The following is a 25,266-nucleotide window of genomic DNA, read 5'->3' as shown; positions in this document are numbered from 1 at the left end:
GCATCACACTTCCTGATTACAAAATGTAGTACAAAACTACAATAACCAAAACAATCTAGTTCTGGTGTAAATATATATAAACAAATAGAATAAAATAAAGACTCATGAAATATACTCTCACATATATGGCCTAAAGTGTTTCAACAAAATTGCCAGGACCATTCAAGGGAGAAAAGACAGTATTTTCGACAAATGGTGCCAGGAAAATTGCATATGCAAAAGAATAAACTTGGACCTTTACCTAACACCATATACAAAAATTACTTTAAAATGGATTCATGGTCTAAAGGTAAGACCTAAAACTATAAAATACATAGAGAAAATATAGAGCAAAAGTGTCACAACATTTATTTGTGAATTATAGCTAAAGTAGGGCTTTGAATGAAATGTATAGATATAAAGAAAAAAGTATGAAATCACTTATCTAAGCAGCCATCTTTAGGAAGCTATAAACAAGAAGAGAAAATTACCTACAAACTAAGTACGAATCAATAAAATGAAAACTGACAAACACAGAGAACAATCAACAAATTGTTAAACCTCTAATTAGACTAACCAAGAGGAAAAAAAAAAGAGAAAACATAAATTGCAAACAACAGGGATGAAAGAGACACCACTACAGATCATGCACATATAAAAAGATTAATAAGGGGATATAGTGAACATTGTTATTCAATTAAAATAATTGAACTTATTATAAAATCCTTCCCACACAGAAAACTCCCAGCCTAGATGTCTATACCAGTAAATTGTCTCATACAATGAGGGAGGAAATAATATACTCAAATATGCATTGAATATATTAATAAATATACTCAAATATACCTTATAGAAACTTTTCCATTCAATAGCAACTCCCCACTTCTTCCTTCCCATGTCCTCTGGCAATCATCATTCCACTGTCTGCTTCTGTGAGTTTGACTACTTTAGACATCTCATGTTAAGTGGAACCATGCAATATTTGTCATTTTGTGGCTGAATTATTTCACTTAGCATAATATCCTCAAAGTCCATCCACGTTGTTGAAATGGCAGGATTTCCTTGTTTTTAAAAGCTAAATAATATTTCATTGCATCTATTACAACATTTCCTTTATCCATTCATACATCCACATACATTTGGGTTGTTTCCACATCTTGTCTATTATGAACAATATTGCAATGAACATGGAAATGCAAATATCTGTTCCAGATTCTGACTTCAGTTCTTTTGGATAAATATCCAAAAGTCGGATTGCAGGGTCATAAGATAGTTTTATATTTAATTTTTTGAGAAACCTCCATAATTCCATAGCAGCATTTTTCACATTCCCACTAACAGTGTACAAGGGTCCAATTTCTCTACATTCTCTCCAACACTTCTCTCTCTCTCTCGCTCTCTCTTTTGATAACAGACATCTGCAGGCGTATAGGGCCCCACATGGTCTTGGATGAACAAGCTCTTCCACTCTTGCATACAATTCTTGGACAGAATATACCAAGAATGCAACATTCTGAGATAAAGAGGAACTTTCTGGAAAAACCTAGACTGTGCCCTTATTCCTCCCAGAACAGGATGTTCTGCAACTCTTGACCTCAGTGACATGAATGTGTTCAGGCTATAAAACCCAGAGCTTAGTGCTTTGAGGAACACTCATCTGTGATGCAATGTATGGCACATGTAGACAAGACTCCATCCATTGTGGAATGCTTTCCTAAACTGTGGAGTACTAGCTTGCCATTGATTATGGAATTCATTTAGTCTTGCTGCCTTTTTGTAAGTAGTAAATTTACTTTGTCTGAATTGTGGGAGAGTTCTGTCTCATTGTACTAGACCTAAAAAATTTACAATATCCTAACAGGTGTAAAATATCTCATTGTGCTTTTGATTTGCATTTCCCTAATTAGTGATGTTGAACATCTTTTCATAAACTAGACTATTTGTTTGTCCTCTTTGTAGGAATATCTAATCAATTCTTCTGTCAGTTTCTTAAAGTTGATTATTTGTTTACTGCTACTGAGTTGTTAGAGTTCCTTCTATGTTTTGGATATTAACCCCTTAGCAAATATATAGTCTTCCAAGTATTTTCTCCTTTTCAATAGGTTGCCTTTTCACGCTGTTAATTGTTTGCTTTACTTTGTAGAAACTTCTTAATTTGATGTAATTCCAAGTCCGTGTTTGCTTTTGTTGCTTGTGCTTTCAGTGTCATAGTCAAGAAATCATTGCCCATATCCATGGTCATAAAACTTTCCCTTATTTTTTCTTCTAGGGGTGTTAGAATTTCATTTCTTACATTTAAGTTTTTAGTCCATTTTGAGTTGAATTACTTGTGTAATATAAGATAGGTTCTATTTCATTATTTTTCATGTGGATATCCAGTTTTCCCATCACCATCTCTTAAGAAAAAAAATATGTGTACACATAACATTTCTTCTAACCCTATTAGATACTTTTTTCCTTCCCCCTTGGGTCATATTTAAAGTCATTTCCACCAGTATTCAAGGTCATAGGGAAAAGTCTCTGTTGTCAGTTTTGAATCATTCTGGAGCAAATTTTGCACAGCTATCACAAATAACTCCTAAATTGATTAAAGATGTTTATAGCCCTAAAATGTTGTTGAAAAGCAAAACTAAATGGTTAACCCAAGATTTTGATTGCTCTTACCGGTAAGAGTGATGACTTTTATAGAGTATGACAATAGATAGAAATTTGCCTCATAGATGCATGAATATTTGGTGCAGAAGGAACTAAGCTCTCCTGTTTGTAAAGCCTCTACAAACGTTGAAATCCAGCACTACTTTACAAATTGACATGGTTTGAAAAGTTACAGCAAATTTATCACAGAAAATATGCCTTGGCAGAACTTCTGCTGGAAAATCATCAATGACCCAATTTTATGTTGAGTTCGTGTGTCATTGACCCTTTATTGCAAATAGGAACATAGTTCCCATTTTTAAAGGTGTGTTATCCCTCTAAATTCCCCTCTTCTAAGCTAGTTTGATGAAGTTGGAATCCAGTATTTTTGTTTTTAACTCTGTAGTCTACATAACCTTTTTTTAGTATCATTATATTTTCCATAAATAAAGGAACAATTACATGGGTTAAATTTGCAATCTTTATTCTCCTACTCTTAATCTATAAGTGAATTTAGTAGCATATATTTAATTGGTTGTTTTTCAAATATATTTCAAAATTATATTTCTATCTTTACTTGTTACTTATTTAAATATAGTTTTAACGTCCTTTGTTTTACACATCTGACAATAGCCTGAATAAAAACATTCAAATAAGGATCACACATTTTCCCTATTACTTTTTAAGGCTCCAAAGTTCAGTGTTTAGCGAAACAGAATTATCACTTAATAAATACACTCAAAGTTATTATTTTAAGGCATTTTTTAAAGTAGCCAGTACTAAAATAATTGAATTTAAGTATGAACCTACTTAGATGTTATTTTGGATAAGTGATGTGCCATAAGGCTTGCTTTATGAATGACAGCAAGGTCATGGGCACCTTAGTGGAGAATGAATCCTATTATTTGAGAGTTGACATTGCCAGCAAAAAAAGATAGGTATCATACACTTTGTGAGTATGATATGGTCATTTAAGAGAATTTTGTTATTCCCAGAAACATTTATCAAGATAATATATGGTGGCATGATTGATAATACAAATAGGGTGTATGCTTCTTTTCCAAACCTACAGGTTCCTTTTTTTTTTTTTTTTTTTGGAGACGGAGTCTGGCTCTGCCGCCCAGGCTGGAGTGCAGTGGCCAGATCTCAGCTCACTGCAAGCTCCGCCTCCTGAGTTTACGCCATTCTCCTGCCTCAGCCTCCCGAGTAGCTGGGACTACAGGCGCCCGCCACCTCGCCCGGCTAGTTTTTTGTCGGCTCTCAGCATGAAATTTTAATACTGTTATGTTACTATGTATAAAAAATAGTTTTAAAAGAGTTTAAAAGCCAGAATATGTAGTTAGGCACTCACAGGACAACTACGTATTTTGCCACAGGCACACCTACATAGGGTGCTGCTGATGAAAGACTGCACACAGCAACAACAATTCACCTAGCTGTTTTCCTTCTAGCAAGCCTATGATGGATGCAACGTTCATCTGTCATTGACCAGAGGTGTCATTTTTCTTTTTGTTTTGCAACTTGTCTGAACTTGATGCACTGGGTCACTTGTCACTCTGTGTGACCATTTGTGCAAGCAAACAAGGGCCTTTTTAGGGGGGAAGTAAATCTTTATACGCTGTCAGAGTCTTTCCCCTTCTTATTAACGTTGGAAGCTTGCATGGTAACATCCTATGGATTTGTAGCAGGTCATTTTTACTAGTAATAGCTTTAAAATTTTCTCGGTTAACCTAATCCAAAACCTTCCAGTGTTTTGTCTCAACTTTATCAAATGCAAGGCAATCTGGAGAGAAAAAATTAGTCGTACCCTTATACACATTGAATACCTGCTGCTAAGCAAATTCAACAGTGAGAAAGGTGGAAAGAGAGATCTTCTGAATCTAGTTTCAGGGAATATTGTGGTTCATGAGACTTTGTTTCTATTGAGTGATAGTGAGAATGCATCCTTATTCACACAGTGAAATGCTCCTTTCTTCTGAGTAAAGTCAAGAAATGGGGTATAATGGAGTCATCAGATAGACACATTCTCAGTTTCTACTTAAAGTCTACGTTGTCTATATTAAATATTCTTCTATCATGTACATTATCTCGGTAATAAGTACCCCCTAACTTATCAAGAATAGCTGTCTGCCTTTCTTTGCAAAAAACTTGTGTAAAATTGTTTGCTAATATGCAGAGGACAGCTGTTGTTCAAATATCACTTCAATAAATGAAACCTGACTTGATTTAGACGATTTAATTCTAGTTACATTTTTTTTCTAGAAAAGAAGGTAATACCTAAACTTATTGATACTACAGTGATATATTATTGCAAGATAAAGAAGACTACTGCATCAAAAAATGAAGTAGATGGGCTAAATTATTCTTAACAGAGCAATAAAATGTACGCATAAATACATGTGCTACAATTATTTAAAGTACATGGAGATGTAATTTGTTAAAATATTTGCCTCAGTTATCTGGCTTGCATATATTCAAAGTGTTAAGGCATCTGAACTCTTTTTTTAAAATGTAAAAATATAAAAGAACTGTGGAGTCTTGCTGCAATTTTGGGAATATTTTCTCTCTTTTGCCATTTTTTATTCCTGTTTTGTAATGGCTTTTTAAAAATTACCTACAGAAGATGTCAAGCAGTGTAATACTAAAACTTTAATGTGATTATTCTGTGAAACAGTAAGACATACATCAGACACAGATAAGTCATTTCTTGGCCTTGACCAAAGAGTTGCTAACATTAAGATATCAGCTTAGTTACTTTTTCCATGCACTTTCTTTCCACCTGTGTATAGAGGAGCTGAATAACCAGTTATTTGACATTGGCAAGTCTGAGGATTCACAGTATCAATTATTACAGTAATTTGAATGTTACTAAAACAGTAACTTTAAATATAATTTTAAAATTCATGACAACAATAGCATGAGTATGGTAAATGATATATAGCACACTTACAGTGAAAAATAGAAAACATCAGTGAGATACTGTATATTCATGTAATACTAATGATGTCTTGGGCTGTGTATAAAATATTGATAGAAAAACACCCAAAATGAAAACAAAAACAAAAACCTTCATTCATATTGTTCAACAAAAACTGTTTGACTCTGATTTTTCCTGCCATCTGGTGGCAAGATCAAAACTTAGGCAGTATATATTTAATCATATAAACAATACACCATTATTTTAAATATTTTTACAACTGTCAAACAAAGTACACTCGAATTAATTTTATATGAACCCAGTAAGAGATTGTATAAGCCTAGTAATTTCATGTAAAATCTAAATATAATAGTTATTTTAATTATATTGACAAGTAGCACCTCAAGGTTTAACGTAACATTTAAAACTATAAGACAAATACAATAAAAAATGAAACTCTCTCAAATGAACCTGAATGTGTAGGTCAATAGTTCTCTTTTTATGACATTGAATAATTTTTACAAATTAAGTAGATAGTATTGTAATATATTAATTATTTCTATTAGAAAGTGAATTTTGGTTAAAATCTGAAAGATCATTTTTCAACAAGAATATGACAGAAATATGAATACTCTTAATTTTTTATGAAGTTAAGGGGTGGGGAAGAATAGCTCTTTCTAAAAATGTTTAAAAATAAAACGGGTAGTTTAAGATTTAAATAAATATAGTTTCACATAAACATTATATAAGTTAAATACTTTCAATGCATTCTTTTCAAATATTACTTCGATGTTTATTTTACAAAGTGCATTTAAAACTACTTTATTTAATATTTTCCATCCCATTGAACAATAATATTTAAAAGGCTGTATGTTAAACTAATATTTCTAAATGTTCAATATGTTTGATTAATAAAAATATTTTATAACCTCTTTACAATAACTTAGAAGTTATGAGATAGTAACATATATTGCATGCTAATTTTAAGAAGGCAAGTTGAGTTAGTGATATCAACAGTTGGCAAACTCAATTCTTCATTTGAAGATTTTTTTTTCAAAGTGATAATTTGTATAATTTCAATGTGAATAATTCTTATAGTTTGGTCTGAAGCTTATTAGAAATACATTTGTATACAATTAAGAGTATTCTTAAGTTTAGAACTAAGTAATAAGAATTTTCTTAAATTCATAACTGTAAATCACTTTAAAAGTTACAAATTTTTCCAAATTTCAAGAAGTAAATATTTGTTTCCTTTTATATATGGGAGAGGGAAAAATATCAGAAAAATATTTAACCAATGTAGTAACTAAAAAATACTCTAAATTTCATGCTAATGAATATCTTTTCTTACCTAGTTGGCAATAGGCAATAGCTGAAATAGCTTGTGAGACAGCTGAATAGCTGATTCATGAAGGTCATATGGATACATATTCTGTCTACACAGCATAAACTGAAATGGAAATTTGGCAGCTACCCAATTTATGTGATCCTTGGCAATTCAGGCCTTAAAGTGGATTTAACACTTGTGAATGAGATGACTAAAAGTAAGGATGTTTGAGATGATATTCTAAATTATTTCATGCAATTCGCAACTTAAGATCTCCTATGAAAAAAAAAAAATTTAAAAAGAAAATATCCTCCTTTTTTAAATCCTCTGTGCTTATAAAGACATGCTTATAAAAATAATTTAGATATTCCAACATACAGGTTGCTTTGAATCAAGTCGATTTGGGGAGTAGGAGGTGGATAAAGTCTTAATATGGTAAAATCTATTATTCTGTGTTGAAGGCCCAAAGAATAATCTAATTCATAGTACTCTTGGAATTCTAAATCAATACAGGAGTCATTCATCAATTTTTTAGCAAACATATATCAGACACCCTGATTAATTAAGAGATTTTAAAAGCACCATCTTTTAACCATTTAACTTTGAATGGGCCAGATACCAAATGATAATCATTCAACCATGTAAAACTAGAAGTCTGACATTAATCAAATAGAAAGATTTACATTTTATAAATATTGATTGTTTAATAATCATTAATATATTGATTTAGGTAACTACATACCTATATTTAGGTAACTATAACATACATATAAGCCTTTAGAAAATAACATCATTGGTAAATTGTTCAATTGAAAAACAAAGTTATCATTTTAAAAAATAAAACAAAGAACCATGTTATGTTTGGCTTTATTTACATTTAGTATCTAGAATGCTACTTCAATGCTTTGTAGGGGTACATAAACAAACATAAGGCAAATATATATCCATTTGTAGAAAATGTTGAAAAAGATTCTTTTAACCTTTGAGCAATTTTGTAAGTTAAATCCTCATATATTCACCATGATGATAAATAAAACAACTGAGGCTAATGGACCCTAAGTTGCTTGCTAACGTCAGCTAATAAGTGATAAAGCCAGGATACTCCAATTCAGGTTTTCAGATAGCAAGCATATTGCTTTGGGTAAGAAAAGCAGTATATTTATATATTGCTTATGTAAATATACTTGCATTTTGGTATCAAAAATAGGTAGACCCCTGTCTCAAATTTCCCAATGACGTAACTGGTACGATTGAAAAAAAATCTGATAAGATTGTCACTAGTGTGAATGAAGTGTTAGGACGAGTGGATGAATAGGAAAATGGCAATTTTCTAGTTTCTCCCAGATCAGTTATTCCATAAGCACAAATATACTCTTGTTCGTATATACCAATACATTGTATATTTCATCACTATCCAAGACAATTTTACAAATTTCAGTTTTGCAGCTCCTGTGCTCTCTCATGAGTAATCAAAATCTACATGCAGAGCAAACTCCTTGGAAGTTGCTAATACTAGGTAAGGGGCTGTAGGCAGTGGTGAAAGATTTGATATTTAGAAGAGGATGATTTGCCTTTTTCATTTTTTTTTTTTTAGTGACTGTGACAATTCAAAAATAGTGCTTATGTTATAAAATTAAAGTAATTTAAATTTAAAGAACTTTTAATTGAATTGATGTTTTTGCCCAATGAATCCTTTGAAAATGGGACTAGAAAATATTTTGTTTAGATGAGGCATTTCTGCCAGATTAAAAAACATAATCTCAAATGTTCCTGTTCAATCAACTATTACATTTACTGAATGTAACATGACATAATGAACCTCTGATTATCCATTTGAAATGTTCTGACTTGAGAATAAAAATATACCTAATTGTAAGTAAGGGAAAATACATTTCTAACTATTCTTAATTTCTTCTCAAATGTATTGGTCAGCCAATCATTAGAGAAAGATAATTATTAGACAAAAAAATTTGCTTATGTAGCTATGGAAACAAATATATACATCATATGTTAACGGGTGTATGGGAAGGTAACAAACAGATAGATAAACAAATAAATGTACTAACTGATGTAAAGGAAATGAAGAAAGTCACCTTGGTAAGTGACCTGGATCTAAGTATACTTGACTTTTAGTCTTAGTACTTCCACTGATCCATTATACAGTCTTAGGTAAGACTTTATGCTTACAACCTGTTTCTTCAATTGTGTTGATGTTACCTTAAGCTCTGTTTGAGGATGACATATTCAAATTTTATGAATAGTTACTCTAATCACAGAAGCATTATGTGCATGGGAATATTCTGAGTTTGTGATATGGCATGCCTCATGTTTATAGGCAATGCTTCACGTTTATATCAAGGGAGTGAATTTCCTTCTGTAATTTTTTCGTAAAAAGAATACATCTTGGCTGTTAATTTAACATGTACACCAGCTTTCATTTGTGTCTTTCTTTAAATAAAGAAAATTCATGATCAAAAACATCTTCACTTAACTTTAGTATTATTCAACGTATTATTGCCATATTCATTCAGAGAAAATATTATCAGTCAATTTTAACTATTGTTGCTATTTAAATCATACAAAATCTATTTAATAGGAGGTATATATTTTTTTGAATTTTGATTTCATTTTCTAATGTACTCCAGTAGAATTATTTATTTTTCATCTTATATACGTTGTACAACTGAAACTTAGATTTCTGACTTTTTGCCTTCCCTTTCTTTGAAGAAAGATCCTCTAGGCTGTCAGGTTTGTTACTAGAATCCTCCCACCTCTCTGCCTTGTCATCACCAGAAATCACTTTTGCTTATTGATATATCATAGTTGATCATATTTTGGTGGTATCTGTGATATTTTTATACATGCATACAATGTTTAAGGATTAAATCAGGGTAATTGGGATATCCATCACTTCAAATATTTATTTTTTCTTTGTTTCGAGAACATTCTGATTCTTTCAGTACTTTAAAAAATATAATATGTTATTGTTAACTATAGCTTTCCTGCTTTACAATTGAACCCTAGAACTTGTTCCTTTTATTTAATCATATTTTTGTACTCATTAGCCAACTCCTCTTCATTCTCTTCTTCTGCTACCTTTCTCAACCTCTGAAAATTATTTTTTGACTCGCCATCTCTCAGCTCTTAATAAAATTCATTTGTGTCTGGAGCACTAATATCATCACCCTCCCAGCACCTGCTTTTTTATTTTATATATGTATAATTTTGTTCTTACTCTATAAATATCACCTAAAGACCCATTACTTTTCCAGCATATCACTTACTGTCATGTTTGATGTGGTATTAGGGAAAAAAGGCCACGTAAGATGATAAATGAGTTGCAGTTAAAAACACATACTCATATCTAAACACTTTCTCAAAGTTTGAAAAGGAGATAATGTAGCTACTGAAATATTAAAAGTAAGAAGGATTCACACTAGATCTATCTTTTGATACAAAATAAATTCTCCACAGAATGCTGATTATTACACTTTGTGTTTTATTTCCTATAATACACCAAAAGTAGTAATGATGAGTTGCAACTGTTTACAATTCTCTCTAAAAAGTTAAGATTTGGCCGGGTGCGGTGACTCAAGCCTGTAATCCCAGCACTTTGGGAGGCTGAGACGGGCGGATCACGAGGTCAGGAGATCAAGACTATCCTGGCTAACACGGTGAAACCCCGTCTCTACTAAAAAATACAAAAATCTAGCCAGGCAAGGTGGCGGGCGCCTGTAGTCCCAGCTACTCGGGAGGCTGAGGCAGGAGAATGGCCTAAACCCGGGAGGTGGAGCTTGCAGTGAGCTGAGATCTCGCCACTGCACTCCAGCCTGGGCGACAGAGCGAGACTCGGTCTCACAAAAAAAAAAAAAAAAAAAAAAAAAAAGTTAAGATTTTTTCCAAACAATAACTAATAACCTTTGTAGCAGGTAAAGAGTAAATGCTATTAATGTTAGTAGAGATGAAATAAACTAGATAGTCAAATCAATAGTGTGAAGAAAATCAATAACAGAGGAATTGAAAGAAATACAGGATCTGAATCACAAATTTTCTGAAGATTTACTTGACAGCCTAAAAAGTGATTTTTGCATTCAAAAAAGGTTTTATGATTTCCTTAGATAACTTTAATAATCTTAAGGAATAAATTTTTCTCCAAATCAATTTTGATTTATTAATAAAATATTTAATCCTGGCAGAGCATGGTGACTCACACCTGTAATCCTAGAACTCTGGGACGCCAAAGCAGGTGAATCACTTGAGCTCAGGAGTTTGAGAACAGCCTGGGCAACATGGCAAAAGCCCGTCAATAAAAAAATACAAACATTAACCAGACATGGTGGCACATGCCTGTAGTTCCAGCTACTGGGAAGTCCTAGGTGGGAAGATCGCTTGAGTCTGGGAGGTCAAGGCTGCAGTGAGCTGAGATAGCATCACTGCACTGCAGCCCAGGAGATACAGTGAGATTTTGTCTCAAACAACCCAAAACACCCCTAATTCTTATCACATATAACTTTTCAGAGACATTAGGCAGGATTTCATCAACTCAGTTCAATAATGTTTTTACTTCTACTTTTCAAAATGTTAAGAATTTTTGGTGTAGAATGTTTTAAACCAATGTAAAGAAATTATTATAATCCTGGATGCATCTTTCTGATAGATTTTCTAATTCTGCAAATAGAAAGTCAAAGAAATCAACTGGATAAATGTTTGGCTCCGTTTTCCTAACGTATTCAGGAACTAGTCATATAGTGCTCATCTTTGTGTGAGGACTTATGTTTTTGGGCATTTTTCCAAAAATATAATGAAGCATGTGGAGCTATAATTTGCAAATCAATTCTCAGAAAGAAAAAAAAAAAAAACAGTGAGAAGAAAGAATAATATTAATAGTCATTTTGGACCATGCTTATGCAACTTAAAGGTTACTATGTATCTATTTTTCTACCATTTAGCCATGAAGAAAATAATATAAAATAATTATTATAAAATAATAATATAATAAAAACTCATTTACTCCTTAAATCTTACCACTTGATAAAATCAAGTTAAATGATTATTCACAATTTAAAGGCATAATAGCCTTTGCACAGTTTCCAGTTCACTGGTTGACCATAACCTGGAAACCAGCAATTTGAATTGTAATATACTTTCCTGTTTGATCAGTGTTTTATGTTTTACCAAAACTTTACTATATGCTATGCAGTTTAAGATACACAAAGCTCTATGGATAGACAGAGATTTGCCCCTATTCAAAAACAAGGAAGCTGAGGCTCAAAAAGGAAGTCGAAAGAGCCAGGGCTTCAGCTTCCTGGATTCAGGTGTTATTTTGTGACTACCTGTAACTGACACCTAAGTACTCCAAAGTGCAAAACTGAGTCACATAGCTTCATGAAAATGCCAATACTCATACATAGAGATTGCCTTACATTTCAAACCAAGAGAAGTCCCAAAACATACAGTTGAACAGCAGGGTTATTTACTCCAATACTTTTAAAATACTTCCCTTTCTTTAAAATTATTTATCAGCTCAAATGGAACATTAAAATTCATAGGGTAAAGGAATGTTGCTTATTAAAAAAAAAGGGTGATGTGCTTCAATAAACTTCATCCTAAATGCCATGTAATAGACATGATCTTCTATACATGGGATGTGAAATGAATTGCCGATTAAATATGTTGATAAATGTTCTTGGTAAGCAGTCTGCAGCTGCCTTATGTTTCAGTCATTTGCATTCTTAATTCAAACAGAGTGAAAATTCAGTGATATCCACTGAACGTCCTACTGTGTCCCTCCAGGAAGGACACAATACCACAGTATAAAGACAGGTTGTAACTTTTTCAAAATTATAAGGTTGCCCCTTGAAAAGAGCACATTTTTGGTGGGTAATTTTCCATCATGAATATGTATTTTTGATGCATAAATACTTGGAAAGCTTTTTTTTTTTTTTTTTTACAGCTGTCTTCCCTTCTTTTAAAGAAGACAAACTTCGATGCATAATTTTGGAGACTTATGCATGAAGAGATAATATTTTGTGAATTATAATCAAGCAAAGGCCTTGAAAAAACAATGGAGATGTCTGCCACTACCACCTTCCTTTAAATTATGTACAAACCTTTTGGGACCTAAACAATGACATTCAGACAAGGGTTAAATCCACTTTAGAATACATAATCTATTACTGTTCAGCTAATTCATATACTATTAGGGTATATTTGATTCATACAGAAAAAAAAAAACGAAAGCACATTGAGAAAGTGGATTTGTTTCATGCTTATGTATGACAAATTTAATATTTATTATATTCTTCTCTGAATCTTATTTCTCATTTAATTCTACATTGTTCAACTCTTTTACAATTTATGTTAACCATCTTGGGCATAAAGACTAGTGTTTCAGCAGTAGGATTTGGAGGTTTTAGGAAGATTCTACTGCCTAGCCATATTGTTAAAATGATGTGATATTCAGGCTTCTGAACATCTCTTTTGATATTTAACTATCTCAAAGTCTCTTTCTGATATTTTTAAGCATTGGTGATAACCAATATATATTAATAATCTCTCTCTTTGTGAATATACGATGTCTCATACAAGACTAGCCCCTTAACATTTATAAAGCATTTTCCCATATAGCATTAAGCATTGACATGTTATTTATTGGATGATTTTTTTCTCATAAAAATATACCTTATTACTGAAGCATTCTGAGGAACTAAAAAAAGATATATGGCCTGATTTTCAGCGAATATTACATTTTCAGGATATCATTACTGCAATATTTTATAGTATAGCATATAATTTAGGGAGCTGAAATTAATCAAGTAACAAGAAATGACAAAATTTTACATATAATAACTGTGACTTCTGGAGTCTTCCCAAGGAATTTTATGTGAAGAAGCCAACATGCCCCTGAAAGAATGTGAGGAACTAATTTTCCATGATCACTGATACTGACACTAGCTCCACAGGATCATTACAGACTCTTATTTTTGAAATTAGAATAGCTATGGTCTGTGCTTTGGTCTGGCTGGTTTCCTTTAAATCACATTTATTCTTCCTCACAGTCTGGCACTCTTAATTAGTCATGTTCCTTAGATCTTTAAGTGGATCTGTAATAATAAAGGCCTGTTCTAAAGAAGAAAGTAGGCATCATGTGTGAATACCTACTCTAGTAGAAAAGTTCACCTTTTTAGCATGTAACCACACTGGACCCACAGCAAAGGAGATACGAGGGGTTTGGTGAAAAATTGTCGAGAAAGAACATCTACACAGCTATAGCGATCGATAGATAGATAGATAGATAGATAGATAGATAGATAGATAGATAGATAGCAGTTGTTCAACTCACAAGGTCTCAAAATATCTATGATGGAAATCCTCATCTCTTTCCAGGGGGAAATGTGTCTGAGTCCTTCCACCAAGGCCTTGATTACTTGTATTTTCAGATGTCCTCTATTTACTAGCCCTTCCTCTTATGATTAGAAATTTCTTCCATCTTAATGAACTTCTTCTCACTACTGTAGTTTCTACACATTTTCACTTAATGTTTTACTTCTTTTAAATAATCAGTCCAGGCGCGGTGGCTCACGCCTGTAATCCCAGCACTTTGGGAGGCCTAGGTGGGCGGATCACAAGGTCAGGAGATCGAGACCACAGTGAAACCCTGTCTCTGCTAAAAATACAAAAAATTAGCTGGGCGTGGTGGCGGGCACCTGTAGTCCCAGCTACTGGGGAGGCTGAGACAGGAGAATGGCGTGAACCCGGGAGGCGGAGCTTGCAGTGAGCCGAGATTGTGCCACTGCACTCCAGCCTAAGCGACAGAGCGAGACTCCGTCTCAAAAAAAAAATAATAATAATTAAAAAATAAATAAATAGATAGATAAATAAATAATCAACAAAGTATTGAATCTGCAGTTCTACTCTTTTCCATTTTTTAACATCTCTCTTTCCTCAGCACTCAGAATCTACATTCTGCGTTCATTATTCTAAGGCAATAATTGTTCAAAGATGTACCAGACACCTCTTCATATTCAAAGCTTATCATTACTTTAGTTTTTTGTAACGATGTTTTTTATTTTATTTATTTATTTATCTATTTATTTATTTTATTTATTTATTTATTTATTTTTGAGACAGTGTCTCACTCTGTCGTCCAGGCTGGAGTGCAGTGGCACGATCTCGGTTCACTGCAAGCTCTGCCTCCCGGGTTCACGTCATTCTCCTGCCTCAGCCTCCTAAGTAACTGGGACTACATGTCCGGCTAAGTTTTTGTATTTTTAGTAGAGACAGGGTTTCACCGTATTAACCAGGATAGTCCCGATCTCCTGACCTCGTGATCCACCTGCCTAGGCCTCCCAAAGTGCTGGGATTACAGGTGGAAGCCACCACGCCTGGCGGTTTTTGTAACTATTTAGCTTTGAAATAGTTTTGTAACTATTGAGCTTTGACCTTTATTCCTTAAAACTCGCTTCTGAAGCTTCTTATTGCGTTCTTGTCAGTGTTAGAATCTGCTGTGGTTTCATCCTTGGATTTCTGTTTGGAATGGCTTTTCTTCTCCCTGTTAAACACCTGTTCAACTTCTGAGAATCAACTAAAATTGAACATATATAAAACTATCCTGCCATCCCTCCCTCCATCCCTCCCACTTTCCTACCTCCTTCCCTTCCTTCCTTTTCCCATAAAACATATAACTTTATTCCTAACATATATTACAATATAATTATGTACTTTTCCCTCTATATATTTTGTATGCCACTGTTATTCTTCCAGGGACAAGGTCAGTACTTGATATATAGTGAACACTTAGCATTAATGAATAAAGAATGAATGGATTAATTAATTAATGGTAGGTCCTGGGCATGGCTGATGATCTAAAAATGTTACTCATCCTTTGACATAATTTTCAATTCAAATGCTCATATCCTAGTTTTCCTCATCTTTAAACTCAAAAAAAATGTAACTCAAATTCATTTTAATCTCAGGAGAAACAGAAAACAGAAATTAACACAGATAACCGTTTTCCCGTATTCAACTCTTAATTTTACTACAACCCTGACAATAAAGTAATGCTAGCCATATTTTTTCAGCCTAAGCAATGTTCAAAATGTTATGTGCCTGAGTTTGCATCACAAGCGAGTTGCAGAACACAAAGTGGAACTCAAATTTTTCATCCCCAAATTGTGCATTAGGTTATAATGAAGTGAAGATGTAAGAGAAAGTTGCTTTGAGGAACTGAGATTTCAGCTGAGCTCTGAAGAATAAAGAGCTTGCCTGGGAAGATATGGGGAAAGAAACTTCTAGGCAGAAAATAGAACCAAAACAACGACCTAAATTAAAATAGCACTTTTTATAGGTTTAAGAATGAAGAAGTAAATGAAAAAATGAAATAACTCCTGGAGTGAAATAACGGCAGAGGTAGGCAAGAAATACATCATTTGCAACCTTAAAATTCATGGTACAAATTTACATTTTCCTCCAATTGCCATAGAAATCCATTAAAAGGTTTTAAGCTGAATAGTAATATGATCTGTGTTTTGTTTTCAAAACATCATTGTAATCAATGCATAGAAATTAGCTTAGAGAGAACAGATATCAAAGATGGGGAAAGTTAGGAATAACTAAGAAATATATGAAAGTCATGTTTAGTTGGTTTTGGAAGACAGAGGTATGAGAAAATAAACTTCTCATAATATAGTCGATATCGTTTTAATTTTCTGAATCACGGTCATGTATTCCTATCGATGTAACAAAGAAAGAGATGTTTAAAGTAGGAAGAATTGTTTCAAGGCTACGTGACTATACAGAAGTTTTCTCTGGAAACAGGGACCTATGTGAGGTGTAAACATAAAGACCCAGAGACTGTCACATAAAAGCCATCTCCTGTGTGGCCCTAAAAGATAAAAAGACTTAAAGATAAAAAGTCCTGAAGATTTTACTCTACCATTATTGAATTCTGTAATTGTATATAAATGTGTCTGGATTTCATGCAACATTAAGCAAATAACCTAATTTTTTCTAGTATCAGTTTCATGTATATTAATTAGGAAGATTATATACAACCAGTGATTTTCTAATTGATCCTGGGAGTCCTAAATATTCTGTAGGAATAGTAGGGTCTTCAAACTGGATAATCATTGACTGTATTGGCAAGGATCCTCATCCATACCCCAATCAAATAACTGAATTTTTTTCTCCTGTATATGTTAGACATATAATGAGGCTAAAGAACATTGAAAACCAAGTGCTAAATTATCTCTGAGGTTACTTTCAGATACAATGCTATGTAGATCTATTATTGACTTTCTTTTCTGATTTTTTATATTTATTCATATGTGTTCTCCTGTATGCTATTACCACATAAATACAGAAAATTTCCATTTTGTATTTCGAATGTAGTCTTGCTTTCTAAATGTGGATGATTATTTCTAACTGCAAATGTTTATCTGAAACTCTTAAAAAGATCCCAAACTCAACATACAACAAATAAAATACTTGATTTCTCTTTATTTAATTTTTATTACATAAGCCAGAGATCCAGAAAAGTCATTCTATACTTTTCATTTGCTTTATTTCAAGGTACATCCTCGGGCCCTATATTCTACCTTCTAAATATTTACCAAATCTACTCTACTCATTTTGGCTATTTACTGCCTTCATGATAAGCATCAATATTTCTTTGGAGGGTATTATATAGCTTCCTGAAGAGCTTCTTGCCTCTAATTTCCTCCTCTTCCCCAATATATTTATCCCAACTTTATCTCAAAACTATCTTCTATATGAAGCTGATCAATTTTATTTCCTTATAATGGCTTCACAATTTATCCAGGACACACTTCACAGTTTGACATAGCTGACATCTCAGGTATTCATCACTCACTCCATGCCAATCACATTTTTGTTGTTTTAATGTGAATCCAGTATTTGCAACAAGTTAGTCTGTGATGTAATCAAAATGCAACTTAGTTTTTGTCTCCAACTACTTTTCTTTTTTGTTGTTGTTAGGTTTTTTGTTTGTTTGTTTTTGTTTGAGACAGAGTTTTGTTCTTGTCTCCCAGGCTGGAGTTCAGTGGCAGATCTTGGCTCACTGCAACCTCCGCCTCCCTGGTTCAGGTGATTCTCCTGCCTCAGGCTCCTGAGTAGCTGTGATTACAGGCACCCACCACCACACCTGGTTAATTTTTGTATTTTTAGTAGAGACGGGGTTTCGCCACGTTGGCCAGGCTGGTCTCGAACTCCTGACCTCGGGTGATCCACCTGCCTCAGCCTCCCAAAGTGTTGGGATTACAGGTGTGAGCCACTGTACCAGGCCTCCAACTACTTTTCAAAAACATTTTTAAATGAAGATTATGTTTCCCTATCCATGGAAGCAAATTCTAGCAGGCCTATTAACTCTCTGCTCTTTCTTGAGTAAGAGATAGCTCTATGATCTCTGAAATCTGAAAACACAGCCTCAATTTTGTATTAGAATGTAAGTCTCCATCCAAGATGAACCTGACTTATCATCAAATCTTCTCCCATATGACTGCACAGGCCAACCTCAGGCTGGAAGATTAGATGGTACTCTAGACCTGGAAGAAGCTAGCAGTTGATTGTTTCTAATGGGGCAACTTTGTGAGTGAGTCGCCAGCTGGGATCTTCTCCTACCTGTAGTTTCCCTTTGTGAGCTTGAGGTGATAGAGGTAGCACCACTTTATCCCTCACTTTAATAGGAATAGATGCCTACAGGTTGGTAACTACTCTTTTCAAAGAAAGTTCTTCATAAACTCTCCTCCTCAGTCTTCTCTCTCAGCCCATAAATAGTTTCAAACTGGATTATTGGTGTTCAGAAATTTCCCTCATACATCTGCATGTGATGATTCAGTTTGTCAATTTTAAATTTAACTTTTTCGGGATTTTGGTATTTAGTTGAAGTTTCAATATCAGTATGCATGATCTGATTTACTCTTTAGCACAACCCCATAAGAGAAACAAATCTAATCATCTTTATGCACTTGTGGAAACTGAGGTTAAGATGAATTAAATATATTTTCCTAAGTTGTAGACCTCATAAATGACTAAAGTGGAAATCAATTCCAGGGCCGGGCACAGTGGCTCATGCCTGTAATCCCAGCACTTTGGAAGGCCAAGGCAGGGTGGATCACGAGGTCAGGAGATCGAGACCATCCTGACGAACATGGTGAAACCCCATCTCTACTAAACATACAAAACATTAGCTGGATATGTTGGTGCACACCTGTAGTCCCAGCTACTCGGGAGGCTGAGGCAGGAGAATTGCTTGAACCTGGGAGGCGGAGATTGCAGGGAGCTGAGAGCACGCCACTGCACTCCACCCTGGGTGACACAGTGAGACTCTGGCTTAAAAAAAAAAAAAAAAAAAAATCAATTCCAGGCACCGGACTCTGAATCCATAACCCTAAACACTGGACTATGACTTCCTATCCAATTTCTTTTATGATATTGCCTCTGTCTACTTTTAAAGCTATTTTCCTGTTTTCAATGCATCCCAACATCATTGACTTTCTAAGAACTCTTTCCATTTACCAAACTTTCCTCACCTCCTGCCTTCACACAGACCATTTTCTCTACCGGAAACAGCCTTCCTTTTTTTATTTTATTCTATTTTTTTGATATAAAATACCTAATGAATTCTTGTTCAAGACAGCTACTTTCTTAACCTCACCAAAAGACTTAAAGCATTTCCTTCAACATGTATGTGTATAACATGATTATAGTATTTTCATATTTTCTAATACTCTATTTACATTTCTGTCTTGCCTGCTATAACTTTGGGCTCAAGGCAGAGAATGTTTTTATTTATCAAGCCCTACGAAGAAAAATTTTTGTTGAATGAGTAAGTGATAGACTGTATGTAGGTTCCCACTAATGAGATTAAATGCTGCTAAAAATTCTAGAGAGTAAATCCTTGGAAATAATTTAGTCCAACAAACTCATTGAAGAGTCTGGAAAATTTAAAACCAGGGAGAAAAAGTTATTTGTTGGTAGAACCCAATACTGTATTTTTAAATTGGAGCACTCTCTTCCCCCACATTTTGGGATATTTTGAATTTCTTATTTGTGCAAAGTTTTCATTGTGCAAAATCATGTGGTACAATGCCAGTATGCAGAGCCCTTTTTCCTATCTTCCTAAGACCTAGCAGATGTGACCAGGCTGTGCCAGTACCACCTGGGACTCATTCCTAAGTGGTAAGATGGTCTTATTTATGTAAAGGTTATAACTACAATCCATAGCAGGTGCCTAGTTTACTGCATTTAAGGTCATTACAAAAGCACTTTGCGAGGTTCTTAGATGCCATAAACTTTTGGTCTTTTTTTAATACTTCTGTCACACTAGTTGCACCAACAACATTAACTTGGACTGCTCCTTCTCCTTGTTGTTATCAACTATTAAAGTCAATGGTTTTTGTTATCTATGACTTTTACCACGAGTCCCCTTTAGAGCTAATGTATAAATTCTGAATGAGTAAACTAAGGAACTCATGTTAATATCAGTCAAGAAGAATGAATTAAAAACAGGTGTGAGACAAAGAGATTTCTTACCTTCATGTTCAGTATAAATTTGTGCTAAACAATCTGATTCCCAAGTTTTTCTAATAAAGATTTATAAGTATTAGATTTATATCAAGAATAGTTTTCATTTTCTTTTTTTTAGAAAAATGATTCTCTTTAGTAAAATGCTCTTATTTCATAACAGCTAGGTCAATCTTAGTGTTAAATTTTAGTTTTCAAGTTTTGCTTGTGGTTATATAGGTAACCACATATAGTAAAAGCATAGGTGATTTTCTCTTTTTTATTTTATTTCAGGAAAAGTAAATAAAATGGTGGAAATGCAAAGAAAATTTTGTATCTGCTGAGGATAGAAAATTGATTATTTCATTTATAAAATAAGAACAGGCTGAACTGAAAAGCATGCCACATGTGTTTTAAAAGTACTGTCCATGTCTTATGTTTTGATATTTTTGAATGATAAACTGTCTATTCCTTTCTGGGAAAGAGAATGTGTGATTATGCATATGAATAGCTAAATGATGTAATATTACTTCCTGTCTTTGGGAGACCTTCGCTCTTGTTAGTACCACTATCCCATTCAACTGTAACTCTGTATAAGCTTTCAAGAATGTTTTTAGTCATGGACCTTCACCTTCCAGTGATTTCATCCAGATATAGTTTCCACAACTTTTACTAGTTTAAACAGAAGAAAAGAGCAGACCATCTGAACAAAATAAAATGTCACCATTAAATTGGTTTTTGTAGCTTAAGGTATAGTGTAATGATATTTTTCTAGCAGCTGCTTTCACTTGGATTTAAAGTTTAGAGAAAGCTTTGCATCTGATACAAAATAATAAAGTGCAGGTTGAGTTACTTCCTTCTTTTGTGTTCCAAAACATAAGGCATATTTTTGTGCTTTTTCCATGGTGACTTACGATCATTAAGATTTTTGTGTTAACCTAAATCATTGTCTACACGTGCTTAATGAAGTATATGCAAAAAATGCTTTTGAAGAAAGTAAAATCATCCTTCTAATGAATATAAGAATTACATGGATCAATTTCTATTATTTCTCACCTACAATTTACTCCCCTTTACAAAATGGTTTAATTGTTAATGTAAAATGAGATGTCTTGGTGATAAATCTATTGTAATTGCCAAGAGGTAAGGAGTTCTTACATATAGTGAGAATAATGAATTTTAGTTCCAAATCATGTTGATAGTTTGTCCTATTCATGAAGAATACAAATGTTAGAAAAGTGTAAACGTTTAACATAATATAAAATAATGTTTACGTGGTATTAGTTTTTTTAGTTGTTAATGAAATAAAATGGATAAAATGAAACAAAAACATTAAATATTTTAAACAAAAATTAATTTGGAAATGCTTTTATCAGTTCTATCATTAGTACAGGGAATATGTATTCACCAATTACTAAATTTATTAGTAGATAATCTAACAAAGAATGAAAAGGAGAGAAAACTTGTTAGGAGATTTCTTAAGTGTCTGGGATTCTACTATATTTATAATTTTAAAGAATTCACAAAAGCTCTTTTGTTTCCATTATCAGAAGTTTCAATGTCAGAATTAAATAAGGAGAAGTGTTTTCCTTCAAAACAATATTCTTAACAAACTTCATTTTTATTTCTATTAATTTGGTCAAATTTATCTTCCTAATCAAAAATATATTTTATTCCAGATTTGAACTAAGCTGTGTGATGAAGTATTTCTGGAGACATATATGATCCTGTGAACAGAGGAAGACAGTAACAGTCGTAAAACATTGCAAAAACAAACAAATTGATAAAAAAAAATTCTGGAAGGTGAGAAGATGGGAGAGTACAGACTGTGCCTTTGTGGATGGGTCTTATCTTTGCCATGCCCTAATGGTTTAACTTAAAGCATCATGAATGTAAGACTGTGACTGTCAGTTGATGCTAAAAACATAAAGCTCATATACAGATCATGGCTAATAGTTACTAACTTGTGGTACATAGCAAGGTTTATACACACAAATCCCAGAACTCCTCTCCAATTATCTTTTTTTTTTTTTTTAACACTTATCTTTTAGCAATAATCCTTAGCATTAGCTCTAGAAGAATACTCTAAAAGAATAAAAGCAGGCCCAGCTCAACCCGTCCCCATTCACACATTAGGCTGCCTAAGATTTTAATTCTTTCTCTTTATAGACTGTACTTGACATCTTTTTAAAATAATTGGATTTCACATGTAAACTTATTTGGGTCAGAAGGAAAAATAGATTATGATTATCTACTGGCTTTCAACCAGTAAAGATGGGAACACTGATAGTGGACAGGAAAAAAAAGAGAGATGGGCCTATTTTAATAGGCTTTCCAAAAGGCAAATACACTGAAATAGGAAATTAGGATGTTTTAATTATGTATTCCAGCAAAAACTTTGAGGTTCATAACCAGCAATACACAAATAGACTGCTTTTTGAAGCCTATTAAACACAGACTAAGTCATTTTCCCCCATCTTCTATAATGTTTCTTTTCTGTCCTGGATCATAAGTATTAATGCTTATGAGTAGCCTTGCAGGTGAACTGATATAAACTATGTTGTTGGTTCCCACACCCCCAACAGTTTTTCTGGTTAGCGATCAGAGTGACTGCTTGACTCACTATCATTTTAAAAGGCTAACAATTTTTCTGATTCATTATATTTATATTTCACTTATTAAACAGATATATAAAGCTTTAAAAGGACATAAGGACATCCCTAAAGGAGACACATTCAAGGATATTTTTTCAGTGCAAGATTTTTAATGAAATGTTGGAAATGTTGCTTAATGCAATACATCTTGTCTTTCTATGGCATAAATAAACACGTCTATGCGGGAAGAATCAAAAGACCTTGAAATTTACAGTGATGTTAAAAAAGCAAACCTTAGATTTGTGAGACAATAATACCAGGTTTTTCAGGGATAAAAATAGAAATTGTGTTAGCAACCTATCCCAATGGCTTTATATCCTCATGAGAGAAACAGAGAATGAAAGCGTTATGAAATCTAGACCTGGAATTGCTAGAGTGCAACAAAATCCCCAATTCCCCCAACCAAAAAGAAACAGTCTAAACCATCCATATTTCTATGCATATTTTTCCTGGTTTCTAGGGAAACATACTTTTATACATAAGGCTGGCTGGGGAAATCTTTTTTTAGATCCCTTATTCCAATACAAATTTGCTGCTTCTAATTGTAAAAAGCACATTAGGATTTGTGGATCTTCAAATCATCTGACTTTCAGGTTTTTTTTTTTTTTTTTCTTTTGGTATCTTAGGTTAATGCCCATAATTATTATTAATTGAATTGACCTGACACTGATCATTAACCACATTTAATACAGTTTTAAGAGACTAACTCAATAAATAAATAGTATATATCTCTAAGGATTAGTTAACCTAAAATGAGTGTCCAGTCTATAATAAAATGCTAATATATATGGCTATAATAGAAAAGAAGGCATGCATGAGTGTATGTGATTACATGTTCATATAAGTAAAAGAGAAAAATGATAATATTGTTCATGAACTGAGGAAAAGTTAGGTTGGAGTCAAGAGTTACAATGACAAACATGAGTTATATTTTCCCACTCCCCTACTCGAACACATGCTTCAGAAACACGCAGAAATTTTGAGGAGGACTTTGGTCTTTCATGGGATGTGGGTTGGGACAAGGAGAAGCTGAGGTAAAGAAGTAGATCTTAAATTGCAAGGAGAGCTTAACTAACATCTTCCTTATTAGACACATAGGCTAAAACGTATCAGTGCTTTGTATTGTTTTATGTGTATTATATTTGTATGATGAAGCTCCCAATGCTTGTTCCATCTTTCAATCTGTATTTTGTGTGTCTTTCTTTCTGTTTTTCAGCTAAAACATATCACCACATTTCTATCAGATACAGTGTTAAATGTTTGTCAAATTTCAACATACCTTTAAATATTTTAGAACTAAATAAAATCTTCTGTTAAAAGTAAACTTATATGCCACACAGGATCATATAAGAGGAACTCAATCGGAAAACAATATCCTGCTCTTAAACTGTTAGCATTACATAATTTACTGCATTATTTCAGAAGAACATAATCCCACTAAACCAAAGCTATCGATAGAATCATATCAGTAGCTTATGATAGGGAAAAATAAACTTCACACAAAAGGAAACATTGACATTTAAGAAGTAGTATTTACCTGCCAAAGTGGCAGATGATATAATTAACAACAGTTTTTAATACTGCTATTAGTTTAGAGAGATAGTCATGTGACAGCATTAGTGGCAGTAAAAATGGTACTATATATTTGGTGTTATAAAACTCAATTCTGGAATTAGGTCTAGGTGTAAATTACAGCTCTGCCACTAGATCTAGATAAGAAATTCTACAATGTACTTAATCTCTTTGGAATACCGTATATAAAATTTGCTTCAGAGAAGTATTGTTTGGGCCTAATGGGAAAAAATAAATGGTGTGTGTGTGTGTGTGTGTGTGTGTGTGTGTGTGTGTATGTGTGTGAAACCTACATACTTCTTAAGTGTTAGTTTCCTTTCTTGTTATTTCCTCTGAAGGTTTTACTATAAATTTTTGTGTTTAGTCACTTTTTTATTCTCTATATTTATAACTTTACAATGAATAAAATTATTCACAGGAACAAAGAATTGGGAAATATTAAAATGCCATCTATAGATAAATATTATATACTCCATAGTTTTGTATTATTATTATTTTATTATTATTTGTGATTGACTCTCACTCTGTTGCCCAGTCTGGAGTGCAGTTGTGCACTCTCGGCTCATTGCAACCTCTGCCTCCCCGGTTCAAGTGATTCTCTTGCCTCCTGAGTAGCTGGAATTACAGGTGTGCACCACCACACCTGGCTAATTTTTGTATTT

The sequence above is a fragment of the Piliocolobus tephrosceles genome, chromosome 8, assembly GCF_002776525.5.
Source record: "Piliocolobus tephrosceles isolate RC106 chromosome 8, ASM277652v3, whole genome shotgun sequence".
In the NCBI taxonomy this organism is placed as follows: Eukaryota; Metazoa; Chordata; class Mammalia; order Primates; family Cercopithecidae; genus Piliocolobus; species Piliocolobus tephrosceles.
Note: the sequence above shows the minus strand (reverse complement) of the source record.